The sequence below is a fragment of the Ovis canadensis genome, chromosome 5 (assembly GCF_042477335.2).
Source record: "Ovis canadensis isolate MfBH-ARS-UI-01 breed Bighorn chromosome 5, ARS-UI_OviCan_v2, whole genome shotgun sequence".
Classification (NCBI taxonomy): domain Eukaryota; kingdom Metazoa; phylum Chordata; class Mammalia; order Artiodactyla; family Bovidae; genus Ovis; species Ovis canadensis.
This window is the reverse complement of record NC_091249.1, coordinates 107,657,287-107,673,799: the sequence shown is the minus strand read 5'-3', so window position 1 is coordinate 107,673,799 and position 16,513 is coordinate 107,657,287. Positions and strand designations below refer to the sequence as shown.

General features: G+C 41.2%; 1 protein-coding gene and 1 pseudogene across 19 annotated transcripts in view; one reads left to right on the top strand and one right to left on the bottom strand.

Annotated features, from left to right (window-relative positions):
- SPATA9 (spermatogenesis associated 9) overlaps positions 1-16,513 on the top strand; it is a 57,226-nt gene that overhangs the window by 11,781 nt on the left and 28,932 nt on the right. For all 19 annotated transcript variants that reach the window (XR_011257372.1, XR_011257376.1, XR_011257375.1 and 16 more), the window contains exon 2: positions 15,986-16,050. The gene's annotated coding sequence lies outside the window, so the exon portion shown is untranslated. The remainder of the gene's footprint in view (positions 1-15,985; positions 16,051-16,513) is intronic.
- On the bottom strand, positions 13,482-14,296 carry LOC138441638 (ATP synthase membrane subunit K, mitochondrial pseudogene; annotated as a pseudogene).

Below are 16,513 nucleotides of genomic sequence, written 5' to 3'. Positions count from 1 at the left end.
TGAAGTATCACATAATATAAAAAATACAAAGCAGACACAAAAGCAGAGTTTGTTTTGTTTCGGTTACACATGTTTTAGTACTCACTGGCTGTAGCCTTGAAAAGGAACAGTCTGTTACTAGGTTGCTACACATGAACAGTCACAAACTGTACACAATTTGTAACTCCCCAGGCTGGACTCTAGAATTAGGAGGCATTTTCTGCCAGTGCTTTTTATTAACTCACTGTGATTTCTAATAAATTACTCAGTCCTCTTGCATTAACGATGATTACAGCAATGTTTTGCCAATGACTCCACCATGATCTCAAAGATGTTTTTTTTATTGTAGGAGGACAGATTGATTTAAACAGAGTCACTGTTCTAAACCACCATGCTAGAAATGTCACAGGGAGAGGCCAGCTGGGTTGCTCAAGCTGGCCTCAGGATGACATTGCCTCAGTCGAGTCACATTTTCCAGGGCTCATTCCTTGGTTTTTGCAAACCCAGAAGCTTCATTTTGTTAGAGTGTCCAGAGCTGATCATACGCAAGGGCTGAAGGTTGTGCTAACCCAATGCACAAGAGGCCAGTGTGTTAACTATTTATTCATTTATAATCACAAGGTTAACTATCAATGGGCCTGGAAATCTAGGATATGTGGCCAGCATTTTCTTTTCCCTTTAGGTAAGTCTACATGGGAAGCCCTTCATTACCTTCTGAGTTCAACAGACATCTATAAAGCACCTAAGGTACAGGACCTTTTGATACCAAGGAGTTTACACTTTAATTAGAATTATGGCAGCATTAAATTGTGTATGGAGACATTATTTCCTGAGCAAACTGCAGTAAGTGAATGTATGCCTTGATCGGTTTTCTAAAGTTCTATCTTCTGATTGACAGGTTTCAGCCCTTTGAAAGTAAAAGTGTTAGTCTCTCAGTCGTGTCCAACTCTTTGCGACCCCATAGACTGTAGCCTTCCAGGCTCCTCTGTCCATGGGATTCTCCAGGCAAGAATTCGGAAGTGGGTTGTCATGCCCTCCTCTAGGGGATCTTCCCGACCCAGGGGTTGAATTCAGGTCTCCTGCATTACAGGCAGATTCTTTACCTTCTGAGCCACCAGGGAAGCCCAAAGGGCTGATAGCTGTCTGCATGATGGGATTAGCTGTGAAGATTATCCAGTAGCCATTCACAATTTTGTTGTTCAGTCGTTCAGTTGTGTCCGACTCTTCATGACCCCATGGGTGCAGCGCACCAGGCTGCCTTGTCCCTCACCATCTCAGAGTCTGCCCAACTTCATGTCCACTGAGTTGGTGATGCCATCTAACCATCTCATCCTCTGTCCCCCTCCTCTCCTCCTACTTTCAATCTTTCCCAGCATCAAGGTCTTTTCCAATGAGTCAGCTCTTGAGAATCATGGAATTCTCAAAGGCACCATATTCACAGCCACCTTCTAAGTATGCTTCTTAACAAATACTTCAAAGGAACTTGATAACCTGCTGAACAGGTATGCAAACAACTGTGTATAATGCACCTGTATTTTGTACTTCTAGATTCTCATATCAAGGAGTGACCTAAAAACTTGGAGTCTTCCAGAGCCAATCTGGACCCCATCACCACCCACTACTCAATAGAAAGGCATTTCTCAGGCAAATTCTTCTTAAAAACTTTATAGCCAGTTTAACCCAACATGCTCTGTTTCACTATACCTTATCTCTATCGTCTAGGTTTGCCCATACTTTGCTTTGTACCGAAAGTTTTCAGTTTACCTTGTGGAATTCCAATCTGAGTGGAGGAGGAGAACCAGACCATTACTTCTCCATCCTCCTGAAGAATTTCTATTCTCTGAGATCCAAGAGAAACCAAACACCCACCTCTCTCTCTCTTTGTCCTGTTGCTGTCTCTAGGTGGCTAAATTTTACTGTAGAAAACCACAAAACTCTGCAGATTAATGGTGCTACAAATTCATGGTCTCCATTCTTCAATCGGGCATTCGGTACTGCCTGGCAAACGTAGATGATGCTGTTGTTCTCCAAAGTGGTCCAAGCCTTCTCACTGTCCACCACCTCTTCATCAGGAGAAAACGGAAGCGTCAGGTGGGGAACTGTCTCAGCTTCCCACTGCTAAGCTGACAGATTTACATGCAGCCACATACATCCTTTCCTTTCTCCTTCAGTCCCAGTGCAGTAAATGTCCTTTGTCTTTCTCAAGGCTAGTTGCTGTGGTGGTGTATGGGTTTCCCCTTTTGACACTGGAGGGACTGCTATGTGTCCCTTTTCTTCTCCTGTCTTCACCGTTTACTTCTCTACTCTTCTTTACTCTCAGCATTTGTTAATAAACATGTCCAAATCTCCAGGTACTAGTCTTTCCTCCCCCTCTGGCTGGAAGCAACTTTTTAAAAAAAGTTTTGAGTTCTGAGATACTTAGTTCTCTAACTTGTCAGGACTGGTATACTGTCTATAATAAATTTTCTAGTGTTTTAAAGAGACTCATTTTAAGTGCTACAAACTTGCTCGCCTGGAAAATGATTGTGACTGTTAGAATTCATATATTATAAAAGTTCTTAGGGTTAAATATTGTTTTCTTCCTTAAACTTTTAAATTATGAAATCTATAAAAAGTACAAAACATACATGTATAGTTAATGGATAACTATAAGACAAACAGTCATTTAGTCAACATTCTAATAAGGAAATACCCCCAACCCATGTACCCCTTCTGGATCCTTACCTTCTCACTCTTCAGAAGGTGACCACTTTTCTGAATTTTTTGGTAATGATTTCTAAGCTTTTTTTTTTTTTTTAATGAGTTTAACTCTTTCTTTGCCCAAGGCCTGCTCATCTCTCATCTCCACCTTGCTCTGTATGCTGGAAACCTCGCTTGTGTTAACTATATCCATAGGCTCCTTTTCCTTCCTGCCTTTTAGTTGCATTTAGTCAATGGGAAGATCAGAGGGAGCAGAATGAGAAAGGATATATCCTTTCCCTGGCTTCTCCTACAGCATCTCTCCAAGGGCTCACTGGGCTTGTTTCCATCCCTGGGGTTAGCCAGAGGAATAGAAACAACAGGGTATGTAAGTGTGTGTGTATGCATATAAAAAAATACTCTATGTATATAAAAGACAGAGGTTTATTTTAAGGAATTGGATCATGTAGTTGTGGAGGGCTTGATAAAAACAAAACCTTCAGGTTAGGCCAGCAGACTAGAGACCTAGGGAAGAGCACATATCAAGTCTAAAGGCCGTTTGCTGGCAGACTTCCTTCTTAGGGGAAGTCAGTCTTTGTTCTCTTAAGGCCTTCAATTCACTGGATGAGGCTCACAAATATTATGGAGGGTAATCAGATAACACCACCCTTATGCAGAAAGCAAAGAAGAACTAAAGAGCCTCTTGATGAAGGTAAAAGAGGAGATTGAAAAAACTGGTTTAATACTCAACATTAGAAAACCTAAGATCGTGGCATCTGGTCCCATCACTTCATGGCAAATAGATGGGGAAACAATAGAAACAGTGACAGACTTTATTTTCTTGGGCTCCAGAATCACTGCAGATGGTGACTGCAGCCATGAAATTAAAAGACACTTGCTTCTTGGAAGAAAAGTCATGACAAAGCTAGAGAGCATATTAAAAAGCAGAGACATCACTTTACTGACAAAGGTCCATAAAGTCAAAGCTTTGGTTTTTCCAGTCGTCATGTATGGATGTGAGAGCTGGACTATAAAGAAAGCTGAGAGCCAGAGAACTGATACTTTTGAACTGTGGTGTTGGAGAAGACCCTTGAGAGTCCTGTGGACTGCAAGATCAAACCAGTCCATCCTAAAGGAAATCAGTCCTGAATATTTGTTGGAAAGACTGATGCTGAAGCTGAAGCTCCAGTACTTTGGCCACCTGATACCAAGAGCTGACTCACTGGAAAAGATCCTGATGCTGGGAAAGACTGAAGGCGGGAGGAGAAGGGGACAACAGAGGATGGGATGGCTGGATGGCATCACCAACTCAATGGACGTGAGTTGGAGCAAAGTCTGGGAGACAGTGAAGTTCAGTCACTCAGTCATGTCCTACTCTTTACGACCCCATAGACTGCAGCACACCTGATTTCCCTGCACTAAGTGCCCTAATTTTGGGCTTTGATCCTGGGACAATTACAGTTACCAAAATATGTAATGACTATCAGTGATAATGTAGGACAGTTGCTAAGGTCAGACACAAAGTTTTGAAGATCTCTATTTCAACTCCTTCACTTTACTGATTAATAAGTTTGAGCTGAGGGATTAAGTGATGGTAGTTCCTACGGGTGGTCAGATCAGGCCTGACACTAATATCCCAGGGTCTCTTGACTTTTAATCTTAGGATTCCCATATTCACATCACATCATGTTACCACATTGTTTTTTATGATTTTTCCAAAATTATTATTGGCGTGATTTAACAAAAAAACTTGATACTTTAGGTGTGGGAATGCATTGATGGTGAAGAAACGTCTGAAAAATAAAGGTTACTTGTGCCCGAAGTCCAAGTCCCCAAAACTGAGAGAATAAGACGTCCACAGCAATGCAAAAGCATAAAGGGGTTTATTGCTAGCTCAAGCTAGGGCCCAGGTCTCATCGAGCACAGTGGAATCTGACAAGAGCCCCCAGCTGATTTAGCTGATTGGCTAAACCTTACGCGCACGTGGGACTATTAAACTTCGCATCCCTATCCGGATTGGCTCAGGTCTGGCGCGGGTGGGGGGGGGAGGGGTGGGGGGGGAGGGGCGGGGGAGAGGGGCGGGGGGGGGCGGGGGGCGGGGGAGGGGCGGAAGGGAGGGGCGGAGGGGAGGGGCGGAGGGGAGGGGCGGGGGGGAGGGGCGGGGGGGAGGGGGGGCTATGGGGATTTTTCTGATAGGTCAAGCTACACTGCCTGCAGGAGTTTTCAGTGCCTCAGCTTTTCTAGAGACTAAACCTCAGGCCTAGCCTGCCCGGTAGAGCCTGTCCTGGCTCCAGTTTGGTCCTAACATTACTGAGTTGACAAAATGTGAAAAGGTGTTAGCTTTGGGGATTAAATCTTTCTTCTGATACTGTTGCTAGGCTTTCTCCCTAAAAACCATCGTCCCTTTCCTTTGAAATGATGTCTGGCAGGACCCCTATCCCTTGGGCCTGCAGTTTTCATCACAAATGAAGTCAGGCACATTCACCACCATTTGCTCCTCTCCACCGGCAGGTCCAAACACCCAGGCCTGGATGTCTGGGATTTTAGGCAGAATTCGAAAATCTAAAATTCTAAAAACTCAGCCCCCAAGGGCATGCAAAGTTGGGAGAGGAATAAGGTCTTGGAGGAGAGGCCAAGACAACACCTGTGCCACATCCGGCTCTGGGCAGGCTACCTTTGCACAGACTCTGAGGGCTGGAACTCCCAACTCCAGGAGTTCTAGAACCCCCTGGAAGCTGGCGACTGGACTCTGTCCCAGGTTTCCTCATCCCAGGCCTGGCTTCACTCCGAGGCGTGGACATCACACGTTGTGGCACATGCTGCGGGAACCGGCCCACAGGTCTCTCATCACAGACGTAGAAGTGGGGGCAGGCAGGTATTGGGGTGCCCCTTTGCAGCCGGGCTGCGGTGGAAATGACGGCTGCAGCCGGGAGGCCAGCGAGGGCTCCAAAGGGCTGCTGCGGTAGTGTCTGCACCCCCAGGCAGGTGGCCGGCCTCCACTGGGCACCTGACCTGCAGGTGGTCGAGGGGCACCCGGAGCCCCACAGCCCCATGTGTAGCCTGCCCTTCTGGGAGAGCTGGTCCAGGTGAGGACAGCCCTCAACGTGGTGGGCGCAGGAGCTGCGACTCCCCGAGAGCGGTCCTGTTGATGATGGAGAGAGAAAGGGATCTTTCTTCTTTATACTGGGCAAAGATGCAAATTGAACCAAGACAGTGTGAATTATGGAGAATTACACCACGAGCCTGTAGGTAAACTCTAAGCAGAATAAAGCTGAAAGTGAAAAAGTGGCTCAGTTGTGTCCGAGTCTTTGCGACCCCATGGACTGTACAGTCCATGGAATTCTCCAGGCCAGAACACTGGAGTGGGTAGCCTTCCCTTCTGCAGGGGATCTTCCCAACCTAGGAATGGAACCCAGGTCTCCTGCATTGCAGGTGGATTTTTTACCAGCTGAGCCACAAAGAAAGGCCAAGAATACTGGAGTGGGTGGCCTATCCCATCTCCAGCAGATATTCCCTACCCAGAAATCAAACTGGGGTCTCCTGCATTGCAGGCGGATTCTTTACCAACTGAACTATCAGGGAAGCCCTACAGAATAAAGGTGCTGAGTTTAAAAAAAAAAACAAAACTTAACTGATTTTGCCCCAGAGATGAAGCAATAACTATATGGAGGGGCGTATGCCCTTGACTTAGTTGTTTTTCTCTTCTCACAGGTGTGCTTCCTCGACATTCCATAAAGTGGTGGCCTAGTCATCTCCGTTTATACATGGCTCAGTTTCACTTCTTATAGTACAGTATAATATAGTTATTACTGCATGGGATGACCTCATTCACTTGCTGTGTCTTCTCCTACCGTAATACAAGCTCTGTGAGGGCGGCAACCCCACTGTTTTACTTACCACTGTCCCCAGTTTCTTGCACAGTGTCTGACATGTTTACCAAACAAAAGCTTTTCAGACTTTGGCCTCCCAGAGTTGACACCCTTTCTCATGCTTGCATAGAGACTTTGTGTTACTGCTTTTGTAATGTTATTGTAATTGTCTTTGAAACTGTTTTCTATTACCTGCGACAAGGACTTCTCTTGTTCATTTCTGTGTCCCAGGTCCCTGGTATTCAGTGGGTACTCAGGTTTTGATTGAAAAGGTGAAAGCTGTCCATAATAGAATTTCCGATCGTATGAATCTTTTTCTAAACTTCTTAGACCATCTTAGAGTATTCCTCCTATTGTTATTGTCTCCTTTTTCTTTCTGCTCTTGAAAGTCACTCAATCCAACTGAGAGAGGGAGTATGTTGAAGAGAATTCAAAATTTTGAAAGCAGAATCTAGACAAGAGTCTTTGCCCTGCCACTTCCTCGGTGGGGATACTTAATAAATTCCTCACAGCTTGATTCATCAAGCTGGTACAGAGATAAAGAATCCGCCTGCCGATGCAGGAGCTGTAAGAGATGCAGGTTCAGTTTTGGCTTGGAAAGACTCCCTGGTGTAGGAAATGGCCACCCACTCCAGCGTTCTTGCCTAAAAATTTCCATGGACAGAGAAACCTGGAGGGCTACATTATATGGGGTTGCAAAGAGTCTGACACAGCTGAGCAGTTGAGTACACACACACAGATAGACATAGGAGAACTTACTTATGGCCCACAGAATCATTCTGTTTTCTATCTTTAAATAGAATCTGAAGAAATAATCTGGCTTTACTACATCCTTTAAAAGAAAAACAAAGCTTGCTTTTCCAATCTTTTAACTGCCTAGATAATGCATCTTAGATATGTTTAGTTTGGGGTTTTATCAACTTGTTTGTGTGAAAATTGAGTACTAACTACAAACTGACAGTGGTGGTTTAGTCACTAAGTCATGCCTGACTCTTGTGACCCCATGGGCTGTAGCCCACAAGGCTCCTCTGTCCATGGGATTCTCCAGGCAAGAATTCTGGAGTGGGTTGCCATTTCCTTCTCCAGGGGGTCTTCCCAACCCAGGGATCGAACCCAGGTCTCCTGCATTGCAGGCGGATTTTTTCCCAGCTGAGCCGCAAAGAAAGGCCAAGAATACTGGAGTGGGTAGCCTATCCCTTCTCCAGCGGATCTTTCCAACCCAGGAATCAAACTGGGGTCTCCTGCACTGCAGGCAGATTCTTTACCAACTGAGCTATGAGGGAGGCCAGCAACTACAAACTGGGCAGATGCAATTTAAGTCATTGGTCAAGGGGACTTCATTTTAAAATAAAGGGCATTATTATTATAATTATTGTATATAGTCTTCATAGGTTAGGACTATAGGCAATTTATTATACTTTTAATTTGTAAGAATTATTTTTGTACAAGGTACCTGAGATATACTTAAGAGGATTAGTTGGTGCTGACTGAACACCAGTGTTGTCTTGTGGCAAATTTAGATAAATTTGCACATGGTGAATTAGATCTTGTCTGGGCTCAGCTCTAAAGAAATGTCATCAACTTGCCGTAGATGTGTTGGGTCAAAGAAAGAGTGGAATGCATCCTTTAGTGTTTTAATTTTTAGCACAGGACGGTTTTCTTTTTTATACCTATGTAGAATTACATGGAATGACCAATTTTTCTTTTTTATCTTGTTTGAATATTATTGCTTTGACCAGGGAGATCTGCTTAAGCATCTAGGCAATTAAGCTGTACATTCTGTGACTACAGGGCAAGGGACCAAAATACAAAATCTGTATTTTTAGTCATGCCTGGCAGACATTACAACATGAAGTAGATGAATCTGAGACTAACCAAAGGCCGTAAAAATATGTGGACTGTGGATACTTAAATGTCTTTAATATTGCTTTTCCTGAAAGGTTTCACTATTTCCAAGGTGAAGATGTCTATCAGATGATACATAGCTTCTCAAAAAGTCTTATTTGCAATTATGTCTACAGATTTGATGAGGGAGCTGTAAGAAAAGATTTCAGTCTAAAACATAAATTTATAACATAACTTTTCTCAGGCTAAAATAAGATCTTTCCAATCAGAAGAATATTTTATCTTATATGTAGTTACTTTCAAAATCTGAGCAAGTTACTAATGAAAGAAATGGCTTCTTTTGGTCCATAGAAGATAGCAAATTGTTTGATTCTGTTCCACGGGATGTGAGTTCCAGTAGAGCAACTGTTTTCATCTATTTTATTCACTACACTATCACATAATAGTTGTTTATTTAATATTTAATGACTGAAAGGACATACCTTTACCATTATTACTGGAATAACCTTAATGATAATTTTTTACCAAAGTTGTTACAGCAGTTTGTTCATCGGGTTATTTCCTTTCATTATTTGTATTAAATATTGAGAAGATGCATTTATAAATTGCTGCAAGAGATAAAGATTGTAATACTTTGACACCTGTACACATGATTAAGTTTTAGAAAATATACGCTGCCATTACCTTCAGAATCCTTGTATGCCCTTGTCCAACCCCATCTCTTCTTTCCTTCCTCAGAGGTCATAAGCACCATCCTGAATTTTATGTTTATGCCTCCCTTGTTTTTTTTTTCTCTATAGTTTTACCACACGTATGTGTACGCCTAATGCATTGCTTAGTTTTGAGTGGTTTTGAACTTCATATAAGTGGAATCATGCTTGGCTTTTTTTTTTCCTGTATCTTGCTTTTCCCATTCAAAATTACTGCATTACTGCTATTCATTCATTCATGATATTGCATGTAGCTATAATTCATTCAGGTTTACTGTTGTAGAGTAACCATAATGGAACTGTTATGATTTATTTATTAATTTTGTAGTTGAAGAATGGATGTTTGGGTGGTTCACGATTTCTTGATATTACAATTAGTACAGCACCGAGCATTCACATGGCCTGAGTCCTCCCTTGTAAAGCCCAAATGATGATGACAGAGGCCTCTGTCGTCCCCTCAAGCTGGCTTCTGTGTCCTCCTCATCAGTTCAGTTCAGTTCAGTCCAACCGAACTGACTCTGTGTGTCCAGCTCTTTGCAACCCCATGGACTGCAGCACACCAGGCCTCCCTGTCCATCACCAACTCCCAGAGTTTATTCAAACTCATGTCCATCGAGTTGGTGATGCTATCCAACCGCCTCATCCTCTGTCATCCCCTTCTCCTCCAGCCCTCAGTCTTTCCCAGCATAAGGGTCTTTTCAAATGAGTCAGCTCTTCGCATCAGTTGGCCAAAGTATTGGAGTTTCAGCTTCAGCATCAGTCCTTCCAATGAATATTCAGGACTGATTTCCTTTAGGATGGACTGGTTGGATCCCCTTGCTGTCCAAGGGACTCTGAAGAGTCTTCTCCAACACCACAGTTCAAAAGCATCAATTCTTCAGCGCTCAGCTTTCTTTAGAGTCCAACTCTCACATCCATAGATGACCACTGGAAAAACCAATAGCCTTGACTAGATGGGCCTTTGTTGGCAAAGTAATGTCTCTGCTTTCTAATATGCTGTCTAGGTTGGTCATAACTTTCCTTCCAAGGAGTAAGTGTCTTTTAATTTCATGGCTGCAATCACCATCTGCAGTGATTTTGGAGCCTAGAAAAATAAAGTCAGCCTCTGTTTCCACTGTTTCCCCATCTATTTGCCATGATGTGATGGGACCAAATGCCGTGATCTTTGTTTTCTGAATGTTGAGCTTTAAGCCAACTTCTTCACTCTCCTCTTTCACTTTCAAGAGGCTCTTGAGTTCTTCACTTTCTGCCATAAGGGTGGTGTCATCTGCATATCTGTAGTTATTGATATTTCTCCTGACAATCTTGATTCCAGCTTGTGCTTCTTCCAGCCCAGCATTTCTCATGATGTACTCTGCATATAAGTTAAATAAGCAGGGTGACAATATACAGCCTTGACGTACTCCTTTTCCTATTTGGAACCAGTCTGTTGTTCCATGTCCAGTTCTAACTGTTGCTTCCTGACCTGCATACAGGTTTCTCAAGAAGCAGGTCAGGTGGTCTGGTATTCCCATCTCTTTCAGAATTTTCTGCAGTTTATTATTATCCTCCTCATCAGTTCAGTTCAGTTCAGTCGCTCAGTTGTGTCTGACTCTTTGCAATAGGACCCCATTAATCTTCAGAAAGCTTTCTTCCTTTCTGGCCTGAGATCACCCTGCTTCATCTTGTATTTCTGCTGATGCAGACTGCTATCAGCTATCTCTTCAAAGAGTCCTGGTTCCTAGTAGGAGGGTGGGGTATTTTAAAGCCTAGAATCTGAGAGTTAGATGTGCTGTTTTCTACTGTGGGGGTGGGGCAGTGTTTCTAACTGTACTGCTAGAAAAAAGATATTTTTAAAAATCATAAGTTTATGATGATCTTGTCGATTCTGTTTAACATTGTGTTTTACTTTGTTCTTTGATTTTTTTTTTAAAATTCAGAGCTTTACTATATTGCATTAAAGGAGTAGCAGGATGGTTATACAGTGTTCTCTCTCATTCAGTTTTGAAAATCTAAACTACTTGCAAATTCTTAAGAATACCTTTACCACCAGATTAGAGCATTAAGTATAATGACCAACTTCTTAATAACTAAAGTCTCATAAATTAAAACACATTTAAAATAGCTTTAAATGCATTTTTCACAAGTAAGTCAGCATATATTTTTGTATCATGTTCACTCATGCTTAAGAATTAAAGCAAGTATATTACTCTGATGGAAATATGGGGAAATCTCTCATTCATGCAATATACAGGGATAATATTTCAAGTTGAAGGGAAAAAAAGCTCATTTTTTTAATGTATCCCTATATAATCACCTACATGATAAAGAAACCTATGAAGTTTCCCAAAAGTCAGATATATATTTTCAGTTCATCTGAAGCACCTGATTATCTATAGCTAAATGGGATTTCAATAAAACAAAAATGAGCCCTAAGAGTTCCTAGAAACAAAAGCTTCCAATGGACTAGGGACAAGAAATCAGTAATGCAATCATTCCAAGGATTATGGTTGTTCCTTAAGGTACTTCCCTGGTGGCTCATCACTGCAGATGGTGATTGCAGCCATGAAATTAAAAGACACTTACTCCTTGGAAGGAAAGTTATGACCAACCTAGACAGCATATTAGAAAGCAGAGAGATTACTTTGCCAACAAAGGCTCACTCATAAAGTCTCACTTTTTTCAAAACTGAATGAGAGAGAACACTGCCTACAATGCGGGAGACCTGGGTTCAGTCCCTGGGTTGGGAAGATCCTCTGGAGAAGGAAATGGCACCCCACTCCAGTGCTCTTGCCTGGAAAATCCCATGGACAGAGGAGCCTGGTGGGCTACAGTCCATGGAGTCGTAAAGAGTCAGACACGACTCAGCGACTTCACTTTCACTTTCTTTTACTTTAAGGAGTACAGGTTCAAACCTGTCAATACTAGAGGCATGGAGGTATCATTTTATGTTAATTTGCTCATAATTCCACTTAAGTTCTTTACCAGAGTATAATATATGAAAAGTGCTTCCCTGGTGGCTCAGATGATAAAGAATCTACCTGCAGTGCAAGAGATGCCAGAGACTCAGGTTCAGTCCCTGGGTTGGAAAGATCCCCTGGAGAAGGGAATGACAGCCCACTCCAATATGAGAAGTCTTTCCACAAGCGAAAAAAAAAAAGGGGGGGTATTACTCAGCCCTCAAAAAAATGAAATGATGCCATTTGAGACAACATGGAGGGACCTAGAGATCATCGTACTCAGGGGAGTAAACCAGACAGAATAAGGCACGTGTCATGTGATAACACATATCATGTGATAACACATGTGGAATCTTCATATGTGACAGTATAAATGAACTTATTTATAAAACAGAAATAAACTCACAGACATAAAAAACAAACTTATGGTTACCAAAGGGGAAAGGAAAGGAAGGGATAAATTAGGAATTTCAGATTAACAAATACACACTACTGTATATAAAACATTGGGCTTCTCAGAATTTCATTCAGGTTTTTCTGTACTGGTATGAACTTTTTGGTCAACCCAATAAATAAAAACAAGGGTCTTACTGTATAGTACAGGGAACTATATTCAATATCTTGTAATAGCCTATAATGGAAAATAATCTGAACAAAGAACATACATACACACACACATACATATGAATCATTTTACTGTATAACTGAAACTTTGAAAATCAACTATACTTCAATTAAAAATATAAAGCCACTCAAATCATTTGTAGGTCTTGTAACCAACTTGATATACAACTAATTTTTCCCAATTTGTTTTCAATTTTTAGTTGGGGATTACTTTTTAGAAGTAAATATTTGAAAAAATTTACATATATAGTCTTTCGATCTTTACTGCCTTGTATGTTTTCACTTACGCATGTATTTAGCAGTACTAAATCCATGAACTTGTGCACTTTTTACTTTCTATTCTCATATAGGTAGAATAATAGACTGCAGTTAATCTACTCAGCATTATTTAGCAACAAAAGTGTAAAGGAAAATCAAAGACAAGTGTTCTGTGTACCTGTTTCCTTACAGAGCTCATCTTGAATTAATTCAGTTAATTATTTAGGTTCTGTCACTATCAAGGGAAACTCAGTTAAAATGTAGTACTTTGTAGGTGGAGAAAACACATTTTCTTCCCACGGTGTTTATTCAACATTGTTTGTATGTAATGTATCTTAGGTGTTTTGCATTTATATTTCAGTTAATTGACTCTATGAATACTTTGGTAGGCCTTCCCTGGTGGCTCAGAGGGTAAGGAATCCACCTGCAGTGGGAAGATCAATCCCTGGATTAGGAAGATCCCCTGGAGAAGGGAAAGGCAGCCCACCCCAGTATATTTGCCTGGAGAATTCCATGGGTAGAGGAGCCTTGCAGACTATTACAGTCCATGGGGTCACAAAGAGTCAGACACAACTAAGTGACTCACACAGACTCACACAGACTTTTATTTCCCCAGTTTCATAATTTATCATACAAATTGAGTATCACATGGTGAGTTCACATTAGCTTCTTCAAGCATGGGAACTTAACAGATAATATACAGTTCACAATCTGTTTATGTTGCTTTTACAGCTGGAGTTTTTTTAGACCTTAACTTGAAGTCTAAGAAAGTCAAAGCAATACCTCTGTATGTGGCCAGCACACAATTCATTCTCCCTGCCAGGGTGTAAGAGTTGAAATATTTTTTGATACCAGTGAAATGGAACTAGGCATCAGTTTCTGGACCCCCGTGACTTCAGTCTTCCAAAAGGCTCAAACTCCATGGCCTGTGTCCTTCACAGTAAGCCGCTGCCCCTCGGTCCCTCTGGAAGATTCCACCTCCCCCTCACGCATTCAATCATTAACACGGACTTTGTTAATGATTAAAATTTTCATCCTGCCCAAGACATAAGTAATGAATTGCTGGAGGATTCTTTACCTGCTAAGCCATCAGGGGAGCCCCATTAAGGATATATATATATATATATATTTTTTTTTTTTTTAAACTGTAAAAGCATTATCACGTATTGGAAATATAAACTTGCCAAAGACTCTGAGCTCATGAAGTTTATATTGTGATGTGGGAAACAGACAACGGGAAATCTGACCGTCCCAGTTTCCTATCATCTAACCAACCTCAGAAGTTCCTAAACTGCATGGCAATACTATTGTTGCTAATTCTGTCCTCTGTGTGGGCTATCATTTTACTGTAACTATCTGAAGACTTCCATCAGGCTTTCCAGGTCTACTTCATATTAACGGTACTCAACTGGAATTGTAGAATAGTTATTAAGTCATTTTAAAGGAGAAACAAAATGTGTGTGTGTGTGCGTGTATAGATATACCTTTGAAAATCTGTATTTACAAGATATTAGGAGGTATTTATTTTTCATGTTAAAAAGATGATTACTGGTGGGGATGTAGACTGATACTGACATGGCCAATATGGAGAACAGTATGGAAGTTCCTTAAAAAAGTAAAAATAGGACTGCCATATATGATCCAGAAACCCCACAACTGCATATGCCCAGAGGAAACCATAATTCAAAACTATGCCTGATTCCAGTGTTCACTGCAGCACTGTTTATAATAGCCAGGACATGGAGGCAACCTAGATGTCCATCGACAGAGGAATCAATAAGGAATATGTGGTAGAGATATACAAGGGATATTACCCAGCCAAAAAAGGAGTGCAGCTGTCTCATTTACAGAGATGTGGATGGGTACAGATATACAAGGGAATATTACCCAGCCAAGAAAGGAGTGCAGCTGTCTCATTTACAGAGATGTGGATGGGTACAGATATACAAGGGAATATTACCCAGCCAAGAAAGGAGTGCAGCTGTCTCATTTACAGAGATGTGGATGGGTACAGATATACAAGGGAATATTACCCAGCCAAGAAAGGAGTGCAGCTGTCTCATTTACAGAGATGTGGATGGGTACAGATATACAAGGGAATATTACCCAGCCAAGAAAGGAGTGCAGCTGTCTCATTTACAGAGATGTGGATGGGTACGGATATACAAGGGAATATTACCCAGCCAAGAAAGGAGTGCAGCTGTCTCATTTACAGAGATGTGGATGAACCGAGAGACTGTCTTACAGACTGAAGTAAGTCAAAGAGATAAAACCAGATATCATACAGATATCACAATATTAACACATACATGTGGAATCTAGGAAAATGGTATCAATAATCTTATTTGCAAAGCAGAAATAGACACACAGAGATAAAGACACAGACATTGTATGAGGGAAGGGGGTGGTGATGGGATGATTTGGGAGATCAAGACTGACATATATATCTAGTGTGCATAAAATAGATAATTAATCAGAGCCCACTGTACAGCACAGAGCAGTCCACTCAGTGTTCTGTAGTGACCTAAATGGAAAGGAATCTAGAAAAGGGGATCTATATACACACATATGGCTGATTCACTTTGATGTATAGTAGAAACTGACACAGCAGTGTAAGGCAACTATATTCCAATAAAAAAGAGGGTATTGTTAGACTAAAAGTTAAACATTTGCAGTCACTCTAAAAAAAAGGTGATTCTTTACCTTACAGGAGGATTTATCTAGGGTTAGTTATTATACTTTTAAAGACTAAAGTTCCCTTAGTACATTTCAAATAATTCAATTTACAAACATCCTATTTACATACAAGCTACCTCAAAATTGTAATTCAAATTTTTAAGTATGGAATACTCAATCATGAGTTGTAAATAACAACAAATAACTAAAGATAGCCACTGACAATAATTTCATCTAACTTTGTCTATAATAATGTAATATATGTAAGGATATAGTCATAAAATATGATTAAATAAAGCCCCAAATATTAAATATTATCAGATATGGTCACAAATGTAAGTAAGGGAAGATGGGATTTTTTTTTTTTCACTTATCACTCTGTCTTTTTCCATCACTTCCTTTGCAGGGAGAAGGCCATTAAGAAAGAAAAGATGAAAAGAATTTCATTAGCATAACTAACAACAGAGTCAGGTAAGCTTGGAGTATGGGAAATATTAACATGATATGTTTTCCTATAGATTTTTAAAATTTTTACTGGATGCCTAGGAGGGTGAGAATGGATGAAAAGAAAACTAGGTGAAGCAATTGGGAGCTTGGACACTGGGGATGGTAGATGGAAAAAAGAATTCGGGAGCTGATGGGAGTGGAGAACACAGATGACCGAGAGAGAGCAGGTCCTAACGGGTGTTTTCTGGTAGACTCTGATAGCCAGGTGTCTTAATAGTGCAAATAAAGGGTTTCATTTTCATGTAGACTCCCAGTTCATGTGTTCATCACTGTCTAATAATATTTTCTTTCTGGCAGTAGATTTCACTTTCCAAATTGTAAGGGTCTAGTTCTCTTTAGCATCAGCTTTATGATGGAGGGAAGCAGCTGCTGTTCAGAGGCAGAGAGGTGGCTATGCTGTGATGGAGAGTGTTCTCAGAGAGGTGAG